This window comes from Acinonyx jubatus, chromosome X (genome assembly GCF_027475565.1).
Source record: "Acinonyx jubatus isolate Ajub_Pintada_27869175 chromosome X, VMU_Ajub_asm_v1.0, whole genome shotgun sequence".
NCBI classification, from domain to species: Eukaryota; Metazoa; Chordata; class Mammalia; order Carnivora; family Felidae; genus Acinonyx; species Acinonyx jubatus.
In genome coordinates, this window is record NC_069389.1 from 20,074,926 (window position 1) to 20,098,463 (window position 23,538).

At 43.0% G+C, this 23,538-nt stretch overlaps 1 non-coding gene across 1 annotated transcript; it reads right to left on the reverse strand.

The window, feature by feature from the left end:
- Positions 1-22,387: 22,387 nt before the first annotated feature.
- Positions 22,388-22,474, reverse strand: LOC113597774 (small nucleolar RNA SNORD35). Its single transcript, XR_003418550.1, has one exon. It is a non-coding gene; the product is annotated as a small nucleolar RNA SNORD35 (small nucleolar RNA).
- Positions 22,475-23,538: the final 1,064 nt, after the last annotated feature.

Below are 23,538 nucleotides of genomic sequence, written 5' to 3' on the forward strand. Positions count from 1 at the left end.
GATCATGACTTGAACCAAAGTCACGAGTCAGATGCTTCACCAACTGGGCCACCCACAGGCCCCTAGAATTCCAGTATACTTAACATACAGTGTTACATTAGTTTCAGGTGTGCAGTATCGTGATTCATCAATTCTATACATGACTCAGTGCTCATCACACTAAGTGCCCTCTTCATCCCCTTCACCTTCACCCGTCCCCTGCCCACCTCCCCTCTGGCAACCGTCAGTTTATTCTCTATACTTAAGAGTCTGTTTTTTAGTTTCTCTCTTTTTTTCCCTTTGTTCATTTGTTTCATTTCTTAAAGTGCACATGAGTGAGAGATCATAGGATATTTGTCCTCCTCTGATTGGCTTATTTTGCTTAGCAGTATTCTCTCTAGCTCCATCCATATTGTTGCAAATAGCAAGATTTCTTTCTTTTTATGACTGAGTAATATTCTATTCTGGATAATATTCCGTAAATATATTCTTTACCCGTTCATCTATCAGTGAACACTTGGGCTGCTTCCATAATTTGGCTATTTTAAATAATGCTGTAATAAACATAGGGGTGCATGTAGACCTTTCAATTAGTGTTTTTTATTTTTTGGGTAAATACCCACTAGGGTGATTACTGGATCTTAGGGTAGTTCTATTTTTAATTTTTCGAAGAACCTCTGTATTGTCTTACACAGTGGCTGCACCACGTTGCATTCCACCAACAGTGCATGAGGATCCTTTTTTTCTACATCCTCACCAACACTTGTTTCTTATGTTGTTGATTTTTGCCATTCTGTCAGGTGTGAGGTGATATCTCATTGTGGTTTTGATATGCATTTCCCTGATGGTGAGCGATGTTGACTATCTTTTCACGTGTCTGATGGCCATCTTTATATCTTCTTTTCACATGTTTTCTGCCTATTTTTTAAATGGATTATTTGAGGTTTTTTGTCTTGAGTTGTGTAAGTTCTTTCTATATTTTGGATATTAACCCTTTATTGGATAGGTCATTTGCAAATATCTTCTTCCATTCTATAGGTTATCTTTTAATTTTGTTTGTTGTTTCCTTTGCTCTGCAGAAGCTTTTTATTTTGATGTAGTCCCAATAGTTTATTTTTGCTTCTGTTTCCCTTGCCTCAGGAGACATATCTAGAAAGATGTTGCCATGGCCAGTGTCAGAGAAATTACTGCCTGTCCTCTCTTCTAGGATTTTTATGGTTTCAGGTCTCACATTTAGCTCCGTCATCCATTTTGAGTTTATTTTTGTGTATGGTATAAGAAAGTGGTCCAGGTTCATTCTTCTGCATGTTGCTATCAAGTTTTCCCAACACCATTTGTCGAAGAGATTGTCTTTTTCCCATTGCATATTCCTGCCTCCTTTGTTGAAGATTAATTGGCAATATAATTGTGGGTTTATTTCTGGACTTTCTATTCTGTTTAGTTGATCTGTGTGTCTGTTTTTCTGCCAGTACCATACTGTTTTGATTGATATGGCTTTGTGATATAACTTGAAGGCCAGAATTTTGATACCTCCCATTTTGATTTTCTTTTTCAAGATTCCTTTGGCTATTCGGGGACTTTTGTGGTTCCATACAAATTTTAGGATTGTTTGTTCTAATTCTGTGAAAAATGCTGTTGGTATTTTGATAGGGATTGGAGTAAATTTGTAGATTGCTTTGAGTTGTATAGCCATTTTAACAATATTTGTTCTTCCAATCCATGATCATGGGATGTCTTTCCATTTCTTTGTATCATCTTCAATTTCTTTCATCACTGTTCTACAATTTTGAGAGTACAGGTCTTTTACCTCATTGGTTAAGTTTATTCTTCGGTATTTTATTATTTTTGGTGCAATTGTAAATGGGATTGTTTTTTAATTTCTCTTTCTACTGCTTTATTACTAGTATATAGAAATGCAACAGATTTCTGTACATTGGTTTTGTATCCTGCAACTTTAATGAATTCACTTATCAGTTCTAGTAGTTTTTAAGTAGAGTGTTTTGGGTTTTCTATATAGAGTATCATGTCTTCTGCAAATAGTGGAAGTTTTACTTCTTCCTTACTGATTTGGATGCCTTTTATTTCTTTTTGTTGTCTCATTGCTGTGGCCAGGACTTCCAATACTATGTTGAATGAAAATGGTGAGAATGGACATCCTTGTCTTGTTCTTGGCCTCAGGGGAAAAGCTCTCAGTTTATCCCCATTGAGTATGATGTTAGCTGTGGGTTTTTCATATAAGGTCTTTATTACATTAAGGTATGTTCCCTCTAAACTGACTTTGTTGAGGGCTTTTATCATGAATATATGTTGTAGCTTGTCACATAATTTTCCTGTATCTTTTGCAATGATTGTATGGTTTTTATCCTTTCTCTTATTTTTAAAATTAAAAAAAAATGTTTATTTTTGAGAGAAAGTGCAAGCATGGGAGGGGCAGAGAGAGAGGAGGAGAGAGGATCCGAAGTGGGCTCCGCACTGACAGCAGCAAGCCTGATGTGGGGCTCAAACCCACGAACCATGAGATCCTGACCTGAGCTGAAGTCAGATGGTCAACCTACTGAACCACCAGCCACCCCATCCTTTCTCTTATTGTTATGATGTATCACATTAATTGACTTGCAAACATTGAACCACCCTTGCATCCTGGGAATAAACTTGATTGTGGTGATTGATTTTTTAAATGTATTTTTGGATTTGGTTTACCAATATTTTGTTGAGGAATTTTATATCTGTGTTTATCAGAGATGTTGGCCATTAGTGTAATGCTGGCCTCATAGGATGAATTTGGATGTTTTTCTTCCTCTTCTGAGTCTGAGAAGAATAGGTATTAACTCTTCTTTAAATGTTTGGTAGAATTCATCTGTGAAGCCATCTGTTCCTGGATTTTGGTTTATTGGGAGTTTTTTTATAACCGATTCAATTTCATTGCTGGTAATTGGTGTGTTCAGATTTTCTATTTATTCCTGCTTCAGTTTGGTAGGTTATATGTTTCTAGGAATTGATCTTTATTCTAGGTTGCATAGTTTGTTGGCACGTAACTTGTCATAATATTTTCTTATAGTCCTTTGTATTTCTGTGGTGTCAGTTGTTATTTCTTCTCTTTCATTTCTTGCTTTCTTTTTTTTTTTTTTTTTAGAGAGAGAGGGCGAGCAGGGGAGAAGGGCAGAGAGAGAGAGAGAAAGAGAGAGACAGAGACAGAGAGACAGAGACAGAGACACAGAAAGAGAATCTTAAGCAGGCTCCATGCTCAGCACAGAGCCTGACTTGGGGCTCAATCCCACAACCCTGGGATCATGACCTGAGCCTAAATCAAGAGTCAGATGCTCAACCGACTGAGCCACCCAGGGGCCCTTCTCTTTCATTTCTGATTTTGTTTATTTGAGACCTCTCTCTCGATGACTGTGGCTAGAGGTTGATTAGTTTTTTTGATCTTTTCAAAGAACCAGATCCTGGTTTCATTGATATGTTCTATTTTTTTTTTTAATTTTGTATATCATTTATTTCTGCTCTAATCATTATTATTTTCTTGCTTCTGCTGGTTTTGGGTTTTGTTTGTTTTTGTTTTGCTGTGTGTTCTTAAGGGTATTTCTACATCCCTCCTGCTCCCAGGACTAAATCTTGGATTTAATGTTGATTGCATATAGGTGCAATCAAAGAAATGTCGACCTCACCAGAACAATTTGTCAGGACAGTATTTGCAAGTTTCACTAGAATATAAATTCCACAGGGGAAAGGATTGTAGTCTGGTCTGCTTATTGAAGGTATCTCAAGAGCCCAGAACTCCCAACACGTAGTAGGTACTCCATAAATATTTATTGAATGATTAAATGCCCACAGTGACATTGTAAGCTCCCTAGAAGGAAGAGAAGGTCTCCATTTACATCTTCCATAAGAGCCTAACAGTGCTAGGTGAATAGAAAGAAGGTGCTTGTGGTAGATTGCAAAAATGGCCACAGATTCCCCCTTTCTCGTAAGAGCTAGAGTCTCCATCTCTTAAATCTAGGCTTAGCTGTGTGAATTGCTTTGGTCAATAGGACATGAGCAAATGTGATACAAGCAGAGACTTGAAAATGCTTGGGTATTAGAACTTGGAATTAGAACGTGAACATGATCACGAGCTAGCCTGCTCGTGGGTAAAAGGTTACATGGAGAAGAACCAATGCATCCCATCTGACAGTCTATGAACTACCAAACATGTGAGCCAGGCCTTTCTAGATCATCCAGCCACCTGCCAGTCTGTAAGGTGAACATAGACACGTGAGCCAGCCCAGATCTGAAGTACTGCTCATTTAACCCATTGAATCATGAGCCAAATGAAATGTTTGTGGTTTTATGCAGCCTAAATTGGGGTCATGTATTCCACAGCAATACATAACAGATACAGTGCTCAATAAATTCCCAAGTTTAGATAGAGAAAGATCTGTCATCTCAGTTCTCAAATATTGTGTGCCTGCTGTATGCCAGCTTCTGTTCTTGGCACCAAGACTATGAAGATTAAAACCTGTGGTTCCTTAAAGCCTACTTAAATATGACACCAAAAGCACAAATGACGAAAGAAAAAAGATGTATTGGATTTCATCAAAATTAAAAACTTTTGTGCTTCAAAGGACACCATCAAGAAAGTGAAAAGACAACCCACAGAATTGGAGAAAACATAGGGGCGCCAGGGTGGCTCAGCCGTTAAGCATCTGACTTTGGCTCAGGTCATGATCTCATGGTTCGTGAGTTCAAGTTTCATATCTGGTGAGCTTAAGCCCCACTTAGGGTGAGCTTTTAGCCTTGCTTCAGGTGAGCTCGTGCCTCACTTCGGGTGAGCATGAGCCCCGCTTCTCTCTCTCTTTCTGCCCCTGCTGGGATTCTCTCTCTCTCTCTGCCCCTTGCTCACTTGAGCCCTCTCTCCTCTCTCTCTCAAAAATTAATAAATAAAAAATACTTACAAATCAAATATGTGGTAAAGGACTTGTATGTAGAATATGCAAAGAACTCATACAACTCCAGAATAAAAGTTAAATGATCCAGTTTAAAAATGAGCAAATGATGGGCGCCTGGGTGGTTCAGACGGTTGAGCGGTTGACTTCGGCTCAGGTCATGATCTCGCGGTCCGTGAGTTCGAGCCCCGCGTCGGGCTTTGTGTTGACAGCTCAGAGCCTGGAGCCTGCTTTGGATTCTGTGTCTCCCTCTCTCTGACCCTCCCCTGTTCATGCTCTGTCTCTCCCTGTCTCAAAAATAAATAAAACGTTAAAATTTTTTTTTAAATCAGCAAATGATTTGAATAGACATTTCTCCCAACAAATGGCTGATAAACATATGAAACTATGCTCAACATCATTAGTTATTAGGGAAATGCAAATCAAAACCACATGAGGTATCACTTCATTCCTACTAAAATGTCTATGATAAAAAAAAGACAATAGCAAGTGTTGGCAAGGATATGGAGAAATTGCAACCTTCATACACTGCTGGGGGGGATGTAAAATGGTGTAGCTGCTTTGGAAAACAGTTTGGCTGTTTCCTCAAATGTTTTTTTGTTTGTTCATTTAATTTTGAGACAGAGAGAGAGAGAGAGAGAGAGAGAGAGCGAGCAAGTGGTGGGCGAGCAGAGAGAGAGAGAGGGAGAGAGAGAGAATCCCAGGTAGGTTTTGCATTGTCAGTACAGAGCCCGATGCACGGCTTGAACCCATGAACTGTGAGATCATGACTTGAGCTGAAGTCAGATGCTTAACCACCTGAGCCACCCAGTCCCCCGCACTTCCCCAAATGTTAAACTCGGAGTCACCATAGGACCCAATCTGGAGTGTACTCTGACACCAGTCAACCAGTTTTCCAAATCTCTGGACACCAGTTGGATCTCCAACTGTTCAATTCTGACACTAACTATATGGAGTTATGGTCAGATCCCACACATTTAAGGGTTTAGTCCCACAAGACTGCCCCCGCTTCAGATGCCAGTTGCAAGTTCCAGGCCACTTATACTTCTGACTGACTGGCTATAAATCACAGGTTCCCATGATCCCTTCCTCAGATTCAGTAGTTTTCTAGAATGGCTCACAGAACTCAGAGAAATATTTTATTTATGTTTACCACTTTCTTACAAAGGATACAACTCAGGAACAGCCAGATGAGGGGGATGCAAAGGGCAAGGTATGGACAGCCGGAGAAGGTGTGGGGCATTCTCCCAGCAAGTTCGAGTGTTCACCAACCTGGAAACTCACCATCTCCCCTTCTCATGGCTCAGTGGGTAGGGCTGGAAGTTCCAACTCTGATCACTGAGGCTTTCTGATAACCAACCCTATCATATGGCCATCTAGGTGTCCTTCCCTAAGTCACCTCACTAGCATAAACTCAGGTGTGCTTGAAAGGGGCTTGTTAGGAGTAACAACAAAAACACATTCCTATTGCTCAGAAAATTCCAAGGGTTTTGGAGCTCTGTACCAGGAACCATGGGCAAAGACCAAATATATTTATGTATCGTACTACATCCAGCAATTCCACTGTACGTGTACATATATACCCGGAGGAAGTGAAAACGTGCCTCCACGCAAAAACTTGTATGTGAATGTTTAGAGAAGCATTATTTATAATAGCCAAAGAGTAGAAACAACCCAATGTCCACCAACTGATGAATGGATAAGCAAAACATGATATATCCATACAATGGGATATTATTTGTTGACAAAAAAGAATGACATTCTGATAAATGCTATAATGTGGATGACCCTTGAAAAGATGATGCTAAGAAAAAGAAGTCAGACGCACACAAAACACATATCCTATGATTCCATAGGCAACTTTATAGAGGCAGGAAGTAGATGCGTGATTGCTAGGGGCTAGGGTGATTGGGGAGGGGGGATGGAGAGTGACCGCTAAATGGGTACAGGGTGTCTCTTTGGAGTGATAAAACGTTCTAAAATCACATTGTGATAGGTGCACAACTCCGTGAATACTAAAAAAACAGTGGCTTGTGCACTTTAAATAGGTGAACTGTGTGGAATATGATTCTATCTCAATAAAACTGTTTTTACAAAGTCCAGCAACGTGGCCAAGGGCAAAGAATTACTGGTAAGTAACCGAGTTGGGACTCAAATCCAGGTCTGGTCCACACACATCTCTTTCTGTGTAACTTTCTATCTCAGATATGCCTGGTGTATTTACTTATCTCAAAAAATGGTGTGCGTAGAAAAATAGTAATATGTATTACATCTCTAAAACATTTTATCATCCACCTTTTTAAAAATTAATTTTTTCATTTAAATCCAGTACGGTTAACATACGGTGTTGTATTAGTTTCATGTGTACAATGTAGTGATTCCACAGTTCTACACATGACTCAGTGCTCATCACGACAGGTGTACTCTTAATCCCCATCCCCCATTTCACCCATTCCCCTCACCTGCCCTCTAGTAACCATCAGTTTGTTCTCTGTAGTTAAGAGTCTGTTTCTTCTCTCTCTCTTTCTCCCTCTCTCTTTCTCCCTTTGCTCGTTTGTTTTGTTTCTTAAATTCCACATGTGAATGAAATCATATGGTATTTGTCTTTCTCTGACTTATTTGTCTTGGCATTACACTCTCTGCCTCCATCCACGTCATTGCAAATGGCAAGATCTTATTCTGTTTTTATGGTGGAATAATATTCCATTGTGTATGCATACTACCTCTTCTTTATCCACCCATGTATTGATGGACACTTGGGTTGCTTTCATATTTTGGCTATTGTAAATAATGCTGCAGTAAACATAGGGGTGCATTCGTCTTTTTGAATTAGAGTTTTCGTATTCTTTGGGTAAACACTCAGTAGTGCAATTACTGGATCCTATGGTAATTCTGTTTTTAATTTTTTGAGGAACCTCCATACTGTTTTTCACAGTGGCTGCACCAGTTTGCATTCCCACCAACAGTGCACGGGTGTTCCTTTTTCTCCACATCTTCGATGCTTGTTATTTCTTGTGTTGTTGATTTTAGCCATTCTGACAGGTTTGAGGTGACATCTCATTGTGGTTTTGATTTGCATTTCCCTAATCATGAGTGAGCATCTTTTCATGTATTTGTCAGTCATCTTTGTGTCTTCTTTGGAGATATGTCTGGGCCCATCCACCTTTTTTAAAAATGTAAAATGGATTGTGACCATTTTTCCATGTTATGACATAGTCTTCTACAACATAAAATTTAATAGCTACATAGTATCCCATTGTATGGATGACGCTTAATTTATTCAACCAAGTCCTTACTATTTGGATGGTTTCTAATATAGAGCTCTTATCAAACTCACTGCTGTAAACAGGCTGGTGGGCTCTTTATTTTTGACGGCATCTATGGCCTTTGTCAATGATCAGAGTAGGGTCTCTCTTTTAAAGTTTTTACTAAAGCTCAATGTACATACATCACACATACATATCATAAATGTACAGGTGGACTTGTTTCACAAACTGAACATAGCTGTGTAACCAACACCCTGCTCAAGAAACAGAACATGACCGTGGGACGCCTGGGTAGCTCAGTCGGTTAAGTGTCCGACTCTCAGTTTCAGCTCAGGTCATGATCTCGTGGTTTCATGAGTTTGAGCCCCGCGTCGGACTCTGTGCTGACAATGCGGAGCCTGCTTGAGATTCTCTCTCTCCCTCTCTCTCTGCCCCTCCCTGCTCACACTGTCTTTGTGTCTCTCAAAATAAATAAATAAAACTTAAAAAAAAGAAATAGAACATGACCAGCACTTCAGAAGCTCCCTTCATGCCCTCTGCCCCCCACATTTTTTTTTCTTTATCAGTTGACTGTCAGGTGGCAATACATCAAATTGGCAAATCCAACACCCCCGCTTTGGAGGGCCAGTAAAGATGTCACAGATTGCCGCCGAAAGTACACTCACGTCTCTTCTGCTTGTGCCTTGTCTCTCCTGCTTTCAGTGCTCTGATGTATACCAACCTTAACCCTCAGCCGAGTGTCACCTATACCTAGAGTTTCCACCTTCAGTAGTTGAGTGGGCAGCTGGCAGGTTGGGCTGGTATATGGGTGAATGGCATGGGCAAGCAATGTGGTGCCCTCTCCCCACCCTACACACTTGATGAAGCTGGAAAGGAGGGCCTAGGTAGTTCCGAGCAAAGGCCAGATGTTCTGAACCAGTGGCTTTCCAACTTGACTGCATATTGGAATCCCTGGGAAGGGGGGGCGGTTAAAATGTGATAATGCTTGGGGCCCTCCCCCAAAGATTCTGATTGAATTGGCATGAGATGTGGCCTGGACATGGACTTTTTTTTTTTTTTTTTTAAATAGCCAAGTGATTCCAGTGTGCAGCCAGAGCTGAGGACCTGTATTCTTTTTTTTTTTTTTTTTTGATGTTTATTTACTTTTGAGAGAGACAGAGACAGAATGTGAGTGGGTTGGGGCAGAGAGATGGGGAGGCACAGAATCTGAAGCAGGCTGCAGGCTCCGAGCTGTCAGCACAGCCCAATGCGGGGCTCGAACTCACGAGCTGTGAGATCATGACCTGAGCCGAAGTCGGACGCTCAACCGACTGAGCCACCCAGGCGCCCCTGAGGACCTGTATTCTAAACTCGAATTCTTTTTGGCGTTTGTGGGTGTGCCACTCAGTGTCAGCATCAGCTGTGGATTAAATGCCACATCTCATTGTCTCCGTAATATTATTGTAGTTCACATTAGTTTTTCTTTTGGCTCTCCTTAGAGGATTCGTGCAACACTATTTTGACAACACGTCACTCTCTCTATAGATTGAACCGACTCTCTTTAAGATGGTTGTGGATATACTGGGTCATTCAGCCTAAATCGGAATTAAGATGTCTTAAAACAGTAATGAGTTGCAGAAGTCACCCCTGAAGCATCTTTGATATGTTTTCTTGTGTCTCCCACAGATGATGTGCCTTGGTAAAATAGTGTGCTTACTGGAAGAAATGATGGTCTCAGGTGTGTAAATCACACAGGGGAGATATGCAAAGCCGCGATGTCTGATCCATCCGGCTTGTTTCCTGGCTGTTTCCTGCAGAGGACACAAGCCTTTGGAAGAGCACTTCTCAGTTAGGGAGGACTTCCCTGTATAGGGGCCTGGACAGCATACTCGAAAGATGATTAAAGAGAGTTTCTTTATAAGTTACCTTTAAGAGGGAAAAGGAAATGCCTGGTTTATGAGCCCAAACAAATGGGGGCTAGTAGAGATCAAACACTTAAGGTAGAAAAGGAAGAGAAAGGAGTTTGAGCAAGAAGAGAGATGGGTCTGGGTTAAGTTGGCACTTCCAGGGTGTCAGAGTGGCTGACCCCTCCGTATAGGGAGTGACTGGTAGCTTACTGTCGGACTTACAGTAGGACCAATTGGTTAGTACGAGCATAGCCTCCCAGGTACCGAGGCATAGGAATTGTGGGCAAGTGTCTTCAGTGTTAGACAGGGCGATAAACAGTAGAAGCAAAAACAGATATGGAAACACCTTCTGATTCCCGGGGAAATGTCAAGCTCTGTTCAACATCACTCTCATAAATGTTTGCATGGGAATGCTGTTCCCAGGAGCCTCATGCTGTCCTGAGGAGTGCTCAGTGGATCCTGGCCAGGAGGTCTGTGCCAGCAGAGATCAGAGCTGCTGATACACTTGGCCACATGATTGCAAAGCAGTGGTGGGTTCTGTCTTGTATTTATACAACCAACAGAAAGAATCTATTTTAGAGAAAACAGGCAAAAAAGAGAGCTGAGGGTAGCAATTTCATCGTCTGCTCTGTAATTTAGTGTGGTATTCTCTGCTGAAGGAGAAAATCATCCCTATGTTAACAGACAGTGGAGGATGAGAGAAGGAAGGATCAAACAATTTGGACACTGGTCCTGGAATTTTCATTGTGTTGGGAAGAGAGGAAAAACTTTTGACTTTTTCTTTTTTCCGTTTTATTTATTTTTAAAATGTTTTATTTATTTTGGAAAGAGTGCAAGCTGGGGCGGGGCGGAGAGAGAGGGACAGAGGATCCAAAGCAGGCTCTGTGCTGACAGCAGCAGCAAGCCAGATGTGGGGCTCGAACTCACAAAACGCGAGATCGTGACCTGAGCCGAAGTCAGATGCTCAACAGGCTGAGCCACCCAGGTGCCCCTCTCTTTCCATTTTAAGAAAGACATTGGCTGTTTGTGGAGTCAGAGGCACAGATTGAGACATAGATGGATAGATAGATAAATAGCAGGGTGGGCAGTGTAATAATAGGTAGGATAAGAGGAAATGAGAGTACTGGCCAAGGACGTGGGCTCTGAAGCCAGACTGCTGCCTGGGATTGAGTCACAGCCATGACTAATATGTGATCTTGGGCAGTTTATGTACCCTCTCTGTGGCTCAGTGTCCTCCTCTGTAAAATGGGGTGATAAGACTACATACCTCATGGAGCCTGGCACCAAGTGAGCCAATAACGGTTTGCTTTTATTTTATTATTATCATTAGTATAACTTACCAGGATATAAAGAGAGAACAGAGGAGAATTATTTACCCCAGGCTGAGGAGGTCAGAGAGAATCACCTGCCAGGGTCGTGGACATGGTGGGCTGGGCTGAGTCTCAGATGATCGGTAGGAATTGGCAAGAGAGGAGGGAGATAACATTCCCATTCCGGCAGAGTGCGGTCTGTGGGTGTGGAACAGGGCATCTGTGAGGAAGGTTTTTATGTGATTTATATTTTTTGAATCCCCACTGCTGCCGTATTTGAAACATAGGTGAACACATGTATAGAAGTCACAGTGGTTTTTTCCAGTCCACAGAAAATGACTAGAGTGCAAGAAGGTCCAAGAACATCTTGTGACATCTCCCCGACTCCCCAGGGTCTGTAGTCTCCCCGTCTCCCCAGGGTCTGTAGTCTTCAGCTGGATTTATTGCTGGAATCTGTTGTATCGTAGACCCAGGCCTTGCTTTCCCTCAAAAGGGTGATCCAGACGGAGAGCCACGGAACGTTTTCAAACAGGGGAGCCATGATGGGAACGGTTATTCAACATCTATTTCAGTGAGCCCCCTTTCAGCATGCCTTTTTGTGTAGCTGATGCTAATAAATAAAAAAACTACATTTCCCAGACTGCTTGGCAGCTATGTAATTTTGGTTCCACCAATCAGGTGTGAGCCGAATTCTGGCCTCCTGCAAGTGGGGAAAGAGGCATGGTAGGAAGCTTCTGTTGCAGGTGTATCTCTCAACAGGTCTGGTGTACCTCTGAAGCCAGTGGTTCCAACAGGGGCTTCCTGAGTCCCCAGATTCTATCTGAGGTTGGCAACCCTGGGGCCAGCTGTTGAAAGGGCAGCTTACTGGTTTGTTTACACAGCCGCCTCCTGAGGGTGGTGGTTTGCTGGCAGGAGAACCCAGTGAGCGCATGTCTGGTGGTGGCTGTATCCTGAACCCAGATCCTGCTTTCTTTCTCCCTTTAGATGGTACAGAGTCAGCCCCCCTCTCTGTGTCTCCTTTCCCCTGCCTGTAGCCCTTTATTAAGGTCATAAAGTCATGTGGTCTCTAACACAGGTTGGGGAAAGGAATCTCGGCGCTGGGTCTGGGTTACCTTCCCCCCAGAAGGCACCCGGGCTTCTTAGGCAAATTTCCCCACACCCCCCTTTATGCAAATGTGACCGTTTGCCTCCTTTACCTCCCCAGACACCCTGCCACAAAGTAATGCCACTTTGTGGGGGAAAGAGTGATACATACAGCCTTGGCGGGTAATGCTGGTACAGCAGGCCAAATGATGTAGGTTAACAAATGGAGGGTCAGGGGTTTCCAGGTAATTTAGAAAGGAAGCACGTTGAGGCAGGAATAAGGAGCTGTCCTCTGAAGTGGAAAGAATGATCTTTCAGGATCTTGAAGCAAACACTTAAAGAGAAGGGAGATGAGTAAACTGTAGGACTGACCTGGGGTGGGGTGACCTACTCCAGGCCCAGCAAGGTTTCTCCCAGTCCTGGAGACGGTCCCCATGTGCGTTGTGTGGGCCGTGCCCTGCACTCAGTCAGACGCCTGACGGAGGGCACTGAGCAGGAACTGAAATGCAGCCCACGCCCCACTTGCCAAGCAGAGGGCCCAGCCCGGGGCTGTGTGCTCCAGGAGGAAGGGGAGGATGCCTTTGAAAAACCACGCTGAGGTGTCATAGGAGCAGCCCTAGTTCCAGGTGATGGCTCAGGGAGGAGAGGCCCGGATGCTGTCCATGTCAAAGGCTTCCGACACCTGGAAGGGTGTCCCCTCCCTACCCCAAGGCACAGACACCGCACGTGCAGAGCTCTCTTCCCAGCCCTCCTCCAGCTCTGCCTGAGACAGCAGGTTTCCCTTTTATTACGTAACCGCCCGCAACGGGCAAGGTGGCGTTGACTTTGTTGTTGTTTCCTCTGCCAAGTGTTTTCATGCCGTAAACTGCACATTACGAACTCTACGGTCATTCTTTGGACCTTAAAAATTGCTTAGGAGGGAAGAGGGTGTGGGGAGGAGGGGGAGGAGGAAGACGGGGAGACAAAGTCCTCTTGGATCGCAAACTGTCACTTTCCCTTCTAGAGTGACTAACTGCATTCGGTCTTTTGTGCCTTGCCTGGGGAACACGTTCAACAAGTATAAAAGTGAATCAGGTTGTTTAGAGCAGTGCTTTGAAGACTCCAGGCTTTCTGCTGTAACAGCAGCGCGGGCTGTGTGTTCCGCCTGGAACCACATCCACCGCAGACAACAGGTCGGACTGGAATGAGCTGCTTGGGCACCAAGGCCCTCAGCTTGCTGGCACCTGGGAAAACCCTCTAGGGAGTGCGGCCGAGCCGGCACACGGGGATGTGGCAGCAACAGCATGTGGGCAGCCCCCGTGCACTCTGGGCACAAAAAAATGAAAGAACACGGTTTGTAGAAAGTCTGCTTTGTGCAGTTTGAACTGGAAGTGTGAATCGCTAAAACCACTTTGTAAAAAGCACCAAAGCACAGAAGCTCTTGGCTCCCCCCGCTCGCCACGGCCAGGGTTTACTGTTTTCGCGCGCACCTACCCAGCTTCCAGCAGTCAACAGTGCTGCTCAGGCCTGAGACTCTCTCTGGACACAGCGCCCTCGCTTCTCAGGCAGGGGGACTCGGAAGTGTGTCTCTGGTCACCCAGGGTTCCCCAGCAGGACTGTGATGCTTGCCTCCCTTCCCCACTGCCCTACCGATGTCTCCTGAAACCTCCCACGAGAGCTGTTGGCACCGAAATCCTCCTGTCAGCGCCCAGGTCTGGGGGACCCCAAACTGAAACATCCTCCTAGCTTTATCCGTTTCGTTAAAATCTGCTCTCCTCCTTTGTTAAATAGGTTTAACTCTGCTATAAATGTTTCATTCTCCAACTTAACACCAGGCTGGAGTGGCTCCTCCATCCAACCAACTTGTTTGATACAAGGCGTATCCAAGTTTTAAAAGTCCCCGCATGATTCTTAAGGAACTTTGCCACTTCTTTGCTAGACTGGGATGTGTTGTATTACGTACTTGTTCTGGTACCTGAATCATAGATGAGCTTTCTCTTGGAAAATTTATTTTCTGACAGATTATGTGAGTGGCGTCATGTTTTAAATATATTAGGGGAATTTAGAACTCAAACTAATTCTCTTGTGAGTCCTTTTATAAAACAAAGCCAAATTTATGAATTTTCATGTATTTTTCTTTCCTTAAAGTGAACCATACCTACCTTGATTTAAATGGGACTTCACCTACAGTCTCCTCCATTTTTTTTTTTTTAATTTTTGAGTGATCTCTGCACCCAACATAGGGCTCACATTTACAACCCTGAGATCAAGAGTCACATGCTCTGTTGACTGAGCCAGCCAGGCACCACTAGTCTCCCCTGGTTTATTTTATTTCTTTTATTTAAAATATTTTTTTCATGTTTATTCATTTTTCGAGAGACACGGAGCAAGCAAGGAAGGGGCAGAGAGAGAGGGAGACACAGAATCCGAGGCAGGCTCCAGGCTCTGAGCTGTCAGCACAGAGCCCGACGTGGGGCTCGAACCTACGAACCGCGAGGTCATGACCTGAGCCAAAGTCAGACGCTCAACGGACTGAGCACCCAGGGGCCCCTCCCCCCCATTTAAATGCTACTTCTGCTAGCATCATTTACCCTATTTCCAAGGATCTAATACAGAACTATCTGAAATACAATATCGATGGTACAGAGCCTACAGGAAATTAGTTTTGTTCTCCAGCCTCACTTTAGGACTACTGCAATGTGTCTTTTTCTCTCATTAATTTGTGGAGAGATGCTGTATATATCACTGACTCTGCATTCTTCCATTTTTCCAGCATATTCATCAATTAATATTTGAAGTTGTATGAAGTAAAGAAAGAATGGGACTGTAGTCCTTTCTTAGAAATAAAATATTAGAGCTCATTTCAGCATAAAAGTAATGCAAATACACAGAAAACTAGAATTCAGAGAAGTGGAAGAAAGGCATCAATATTTCTTCTGTATAATGAAACTCAGCATCACATGTTAGTTTATTTTCTATCTTTCTATGTGCAGCTTTTGTGTTTTAATTTTCATCGTGGCATAAGCACGTTCTATGTTATTATCTCTTGTTGGACATCAGACATCATCTTTTTTTAAATGTTTATTTATTTGGGGGGGGAAGCACAAGTGTGGGGAGGGGCAGAGAGAGAGGGAGACACAGAATCTGAAGCAGGTCCCAGGCTCTGAGCTGTCAGCACAGATCCTGACCCGGGGCTCGAACTCACAAACCGTGAGATCATGACCTGAGCCAAAACCAACAGTCAGACATCTAACTGACCGAGCCACTCCGGCATGCCAAGATGAGTTTCTATACCTCTCCTCTGCATATACTGAGACCCTGCTCTGTGTGGGGCACCTTGAAGGAGCCAAAGATGAGTAAGACACAGCATCTGTCTGCCAGGAGCTTGGCATCTAGAAGAGGAATGCAGAACTGTCGTCCATAAATAACAGCAGTTCGTAAGAAAGTTCTACCTAGGGTATTATGAGGGCACAGAGGAACAAGTCTCTGACTCTAGCTAGTGAAGGGTTTTAGGAGCACGAGTAAGATTTTTCCAGACAGTGCAGATGAAGAAAATAAAATAAATCAGGGGTATGTGATAGCAATGAGAGGAGGGCAGGAGGGCAGCAGCAGTAGAAAGAGCAGATAGGAGACACCTCTCTGAAGAGGTGACATTTATTTATTTTCGTTATTTTTTTTAACGTTCATTCATTTCTGAGAGACAGAACAGAGCGTGAGCAGGGGAGGGGCAGAGAGAGAGGGAGACACAGAATCCGAAGCAGGCTCCAGGCTCTGAGCTGTCAGCACAGAGCCCGATGCGGGGCTCGAACTCACGAACTGCAAGATCATGACCTGAGCTGAAGTCGGACACTCAACTGACTGAGCCACCCGGGTGCCCTGAGGTGACATTTAAACTGAGACCTAAGTGACAAGAAGTTTTCAGCCACTCAAGGACCTAGTAGAAGAGTGTTTAAGGCAAAGGAGCAGCAAGCACCAAGGAGATGGGAGTGATCTTGGCTTGTTCAAGGAAGAGCACGGTGGGAATGACACGAGTGAAAGGGAGTGGAGTAGAGTTGACCTCAGGGAATTGGAGAGGAAAGTAAAAGCGGGTCAAATGAAAGGACAGCAGGGCAGCTCCGAGAGCCCAGCAGCTATTGGAGAACATGAATCAGGAGCGGTTCTAACACATAAGATTGCGTGACTTTTTCAACACTGCCTAGGAGCACTGGAAGTAGAGAGGGCAGATGGAGGGATTGATATATGGTTGGAGGTTGCAGAACAAGCGTAGCAAATAGACAGTGGGGTAGAGGAGGGAGGGAATGGAGAGTTTGTAGTGTTGTGTTCTCAAGTCCAGGCTGGATAAGAAAAGACCGGAAGGCGAGAAGGTTGGAAGATAAGAGTGTGACATACAGGGAGAAAACGGAAGGCTGGGGGATTGGAGGCCTCAGAGGGTTTACAGGGCTTATGTGACAGACACAAGGTAGAGAGAAAGCTGGAAGGATAAAGGGTTTTACTCTGAGAGAAGAATACTGGGGTTTAAGAAAGCAGAGTTCACACAGCTTTGGGTGATGTCAAGGTCCATTGCTGAGGTAAAATGGAGGTGATGGTTGCAGAGGTGATCAGAGAAATGTGGTGTAAGATAGGGTCTTATCTGATTTCATCAAATCAAAGCTTTGGTGTGTCAAAGGACACCATCAAGAAAGTGAAAAGACATGGGGCGCCTGGCTGGCTCAGTTGGTAGAGCATGTGACTCTTGATCTCGGGATTGTGAATTCGAGCCCCGTGTTGGATGGAGAGACGACTTAAAAATAAAATCTTTAAAGGGGCACGTGGATGACTCAGTCGGTTAGGTGTCCCACTCTTAATTTCAGCTCAGGTCATGATTCCAGGGTCATGGAATCGAGCCCCATGTCAGGCTCCACACTGGTCATGGAGGCTGCTTAAGATTCTCTCTCTTCCTCTTCCTCTGCCCCTCTCCCTTGCTTGCGTTCTTATGCTCTCTAAATACATGAATAAAATAAAATAAAATAAAATAAAATCTTTTTAAAGTGAAAAGACAAGCAACAGAATGGGAGAAAATATTTGCTAATAACTTATGTGATGAGACTTGTATAAAAAATGTATAAATAACTGGGGTCCTTGGGTGGCCTAGTCAATTAAACATCTGACTCTTGATTTCGGCTTAGGTCATTATCACATGGTTTGTCAGATTGAGCCCCATGTTGGGCTTTGTGCTGACAGCGCCGAGCCTGCTTGGGATTCTCTCTCTACTTCTCTCTCTGCCCCTCCTCTGCTCGCGCATGGTCTGTCTCAAAATAAATATTTAAGAAAAATGTATAAATAACTCTTACTACTCCATGATAAAAAGATAGGTAACCCACTTAAAAATAGGCAAGGAATCTGAATAGATATTTCTCCAAAGATGACACATGCACATGGTCCATAAGCACATGCAAAGATGCTCAACATCATTAGCCATCAAGGAAATGCAAACCAAAAGTACGATGAGATACCACTTCATACCTACTAGAATGGCTATAATCGAATATTCACATAATAAACAAGTGTTGGCAAGGATATGGAGAAATTGGAACCCGCACACATTGCTAGTGGGAACGTAAAATGGTGCAGCTGCTTTAGAAAATAGTTTGGCAGTTTCTTAAAATGTTAAAATTAGAGTTACTATATGACCCAGCAATTTCACACTTAGGTATATACCCAAGAGAAATGAAAGCATATGCCCATACAAACACTTGTGCCCAAAAACTCACGGTAGCATTACTCAGTAGCCAAAAGTGGCAACAATGCGGACGTCCATCAACTGACAAATGAATAAGTGAAATACGGTATATCCACGCAGTGCAGCAACTTGGATGATCCTTGAAAATGTCACACTAAGTGAATGGAGACAGTTACTACTTAGAGTTAGTAGTTGCTCAGAGTAGATTGGGGGATGGAAATAAGCATTTTCTTAATGAAATAGAACAGAATAGGCTAGATTAGATTAGACTGGATCGGGTCTTTACATCTTAGCTCAAGTACCATTTTCTCAGGAAGTCTTCCCTAACGAGGCCAGATCCCCCTCTCTTGGAACCTGTCCTTGATAGCACTAAGCACGGTTGGAAGCTGCTGTTAATTCGCAGGATGATTGGATGGACATTGGGATCCCAGGATGTGAATATAAATACACTGCATCTGCCACACTTAGCCCAGTCGATAGCACGTAGCAGGTTATTTGTAAGCATCTGTTCAAGGAGGGAAGGAAAGAAGCTGGTCAGTGGGGGCTCAAAGCTGTAGTTGCAAAAAACACAGTAACCTAGAAGGAAAGGAATAAAATGGGGGATGTAGGTAGATGAGGTCTCTAAAATAAAGATCTCTAAGAGAATGTGTTTCAAACTGGGGGGTCACAACACATTAGTGAATTGTGAGAATGATATACTAAGTTGTGGCCAGAATTTTTTAATGAAATGGAATGGGATAGGATAGAAAATATTGGAGAGGCACCTGGCTGGCCGAGTCGGTGGAGCTGGTGACTCTTGATCTCAGGGTCATGAATTCTAGCCCCACATTTGACATGGAGCCTACCTAAAAAAAAAAAAGAAAAGAAAAAAACATATCAGAGAAAATACCACATACCAAGAGTAAAAATTTTCAAGAAACTTTTGTTTGAATTATATAGATCATATATATATATATGTCAGTATCATAGCCAATGAGGTTTATCTGAGGCGTGATTATTGCTATAATATATATTGTATATGTATATACACACATATACATACATACCCATACACATGTGTGTCTTGTGTCATGATTTTACTGTGTTCCAATTTTTAAAAATTGAGACACTCCTGCCCATACCCTCTGGTTCAAACATTTATGACTGTAATTCTTTTCTGAAGTTCTGATCATTTTAGCAGCTTGAGAATCACTGAATATAAGGCTTTTGATGATTTGCACAGCATTTTTTAAAAAGTCATTTGTTAAGTACAAATTAAACATTAATTTCTCAAGTGTAAATTGAACACTGGTGGAATTTCTTAAGTATAAACATTAATTTGAGCTTTTAAGAACAAGTCAAACAATGGTTGCAATCTTTATTAGAATATTTTTTCAGTCTCTCAAACGTATCAACAAGTATGATTATTTCTAATCGTTTATGATTAACAAACCGAGGAAGCCAGTGTTATGTGGCAAAACGCATGTCCTTGATTTAATTTCTATTACCATGAGTTATTTCAAAACAGTTTAACGCCAAGATTTCTTTCAATGTGTGCAGCACGTCACGTGTGCTTAACATTTCTTTCGTTTGGGAAGCATGTGTGGTGGGCGCACAGGGGCTTTGGAGCCATTCTGGTCTGCAAGGAACCCTGGGTTTGCCACTTACTAGCTGTTTGACATTGGACAAGTTGGTGTGGTAGGATCTTGGCTTCCTTGTCTGTGAAACAGAGAAAGTGATTTAGGTGGAAATTACCATTTGTAGAGGTCAAAATTGGTCCACTGTTGGCAATGTCATGTGGCTCAACCTAGCGATTATCTTACGGTGTGGTTGTGAAGATCAAACAAGACAATATTTGTTTAATACCTGTCACCATGCACATTTAATATTAATATTGCCTTTGATAAAGACAAAAAATATTAGCGTCATTGTTGAATTATCTCTTTAAATTGGCAGCATATACATTGGTCCGTTGCACGTTATGTACTTATTTAATGTCTGTCTTGCCTTTTTGCAGAAAGAATTTAAGAAGACTGTTTTGCACATAGTTAGTACTGAATAAATATTTGGATACTAGTGAGTTGATGTTTCTGTTTAGCTTTGTTTCCTTGGTCATTTATGAGCCATCATTTGGTACTTTGCTAGAATTGGATGAAACGTTAGAGAGCCCAATATGGACTGTTGTCTCCCAAGAGGATGTAACAAAATCTTGTTTTGTACTTCTGTGACGAGTATTTCTTTCCAGGGAGCCAGCCCCATGCAGTGGTGTCTGGTGAATGTTTAACAGAACTCTCTGGAGTTCAGGGTGTGTGGGTGGTGGTGGTGGACCTGATCTGCAGCGCCGGCCAATTTCTGTGCTGATACTTCCGTCACTGCTGCTTTCAGGCCGTGAACTTGACATCGCTGGATGCACAGTTGGGAAGAGATGAGTGTAATGAGCTTTCTGAGCTAGAATCAGGTGCTCCAGCCACACTGCTGGCCCCAAGACTCGTGAAACCCACCCTGAGGGCAGTGCTCTCTAGACTGGGACTGACAGTGCGTGCAGGATTTTTGATTTATATTTATGCTGCTAATAAAGAAGTTTCATAATTACTGAGTATTTTTGAAAAACACAACTGAACAGAATAGCTGCAAAAGGGGGACAAAACAATAATTATAATATTTATTATTATCCTACATCTGTATGACACCTTCTCATTAAATTGCTTTTCTTGATGAGACAACCTGCAGGGTTTTGCTCTTTTTTCCTTTTGTCAGCCTGTTATTTTAATGACTAAAAGACCAAGTAGGTGTTCCCCCCAAAAAGTGCTATGTAATTTTATATATTGACTCCCTTGATGAGCTAACTGGCTCAGATCTTGGGAAACTCCTTTTTTTTGTGGGACTGTAAATTTCAACATCATTTTTTAAAAAAAAAATGTGAATCACAATTGGGGGAATTGCTAAGGAAACAGATCATTTTATCAGTGATATATTTAAAGATTTTAAAAATGGTTCTGCAGTGGGACTCCCGGGTGGCTCAATCGGTTGAGCGTCCGACTTTCGATTTCTGCTCAGGTCATGATCCCAGGGTCATGGGATTGGCCCCCACTGTCGGGCTCTGCGCTGAGTGTGGAACCCGCTTGGGATTCTCACTGTCCCTCTGCCCCTCTCCCCTGCTCGCGCGTGTTCTAAAATAAAAACAAATTAATTGAAAAATCCTTCTGCAAATAAAATGTTTTACTGTAAATCAGGGATACTAAATGGGAGGTGGTATCGTCCTGGGGTGGGGATAGATTTTAGAAATAGATGGTGGTGGTTTTTGTTGTTGTTGCAGTGATTGGGGAGCACTGTTGAAATCTAAAGGGTCCGGCCAGAGATGCTAGAATTGGAAATTGTCCCATGTTCTGAATGACCTTCAAATCTTTTTTTTTAAGAGAGAGAGAGAGTGCACATGACAGCAGGGGAGGGGCAGAGAGAGAGGGAGAGAGAGGGAGAATCTTAAGCAGGCTCCACATTCAGTGTGGAACCTGATGCAGGGGTTGATCTCCTGATGCTGAGATCATGACCTGAGTCGAAATCGAGTCAGACACTTAACCGACTGAGCCACCTAGGCACCATGACCTTCAGAGATATTCTGCTGAGCTGTCATGTTGATGAAAATAAGCACCCAGGTTTCCAAGAGCACAAGGATGCTTGCATTTAGTTTTGCTTCGAACCCTCCAAAAGTTGTTCACCATGTTGGGAAGTCTTAGCAACATTGGTGGTAACTGATTTTGCCACTAGGGCACACCTGTGTCAGTCTTTGTCTTGCACCGTCACTCACAGTGATGGTATGACAGTGTAAGCGTTCGGCTCCTCTATTTTGTCTTCTAGTATCGCTGTGCCTGAGTTTACATTTTGAGGTGCATGTTATTTTATTATAAATTACTTATTTTTATTTGTCCTTTCTATCAGGGCGTTACGTTGATTGATTTTTACAATTATGCGTAGGGGTATGTGGTATCACCTGTGAGTTTCATTTCAGGTTAGTACAGGAGGGCTACTGAGTATGTGTTATTAAAGGAGTCGTTGGGTCTGAGACCCAATAACTAGTCTAAGTGGCTAATCCTTAGCATGATATGACAGTGCCATTTCTTTTTCCACGGTCCCAGCATATCTTCCTACCGTCTGATATCGCATTCCCTTGGCTTCAAGACTATAAGCAAATTGTTCACCTCTGCCCCAGTCACTACCTTTTGTGGTCTAAAGTAACAATTTTACCCATTTTCCTTATTTTTCCTTCCTGGCATCAGCTGAGCCATCGTCATTATTGCCACTGCCCACAGCGGCATCCGCTGACCATCATGAGAAAAAGCCATCGTCTGCGGAATTTTACCCATTTTCTTTCTTTTTTAATTTTTTTTAACGTTTATTTATTTTTGAGACAGATAGAGATAGAGCACGAACGGGGGAGGGTCAGAGAGAGGGAGACACAGAATCTGAAACAGGCTCCAGGCTCTGAGCTGTCAGCACAGAGCCCGACGCGGGGCTCGAACTCGCAGACCGCGAGATCATGACCCGAGCCGAAGTCGGCCGCTTAACCGACTGAGCCACCCAGGCGCCCCTACCCATTTTCTTGATCAGAGTTCACAGTTTTGCCATTTGTTCTTCAGAACATTTGGTGACCTCTTGGAAAAGGACGTAGTCAAAAAGGCCAGTGGATCAGTTTTTACTGTTGTAAAATGAAGTGAGCCTAAATTTCCTTGAGTTTAGAATTTGCCCGTGAGGAATTCAGAGGCAGGCAGGAGCGAGCACATCTGTTTCGTCTCATGCCTTACGTAGAGGCAATAAACACTCCGGTAAGAAAATAAGCACTTAGTGCTGTGCACACAGTAACAAAAAATAAATGCATACTTTGAGCGGGACCCTAATATGAACCTACAGATCATGTTGTCAACACAGTGAAAATGAAAAACAATGCGTCGTCAGTGAATAAACTCGTAATGAATATGCAGGGCTCACCTTTGGCAAGAACGCAAAGTAGCTGGTGTTTGTTTCCAGCGCTTGTGTCTTCTCTCTTGGGTGCCCTTTTCTTCCCTCAGCACCTCCCACCGCAGCGAGCCTAAGGCTCTTGGCTGGTCCTTTTCTGATTTGAAGGAGTCTCCCCGTCAGAAGGAAAGGGGTCTGGTACACCTTTTTTCTTACTAACTCTAGAATCTTTTTAGAGCAGATGGGCTGTCTTCGGGGATGAGGATAGTGGTTACCTTGGACAGGCAGAAATGACTGGAAAGGAGCTCAAGAGCTTCTGGGGGAGCTGGTGATGTTGTGTTTCTTGTTTTATTGTGGTAAAAGATACATATCGTAAAATTTACCGACTTGGCTGTCTCTAAGCGTACAGTTCAGTAGTGTTAAGTATATTCACATTGTTTTGAAGTAGATCTTTAGAACTTT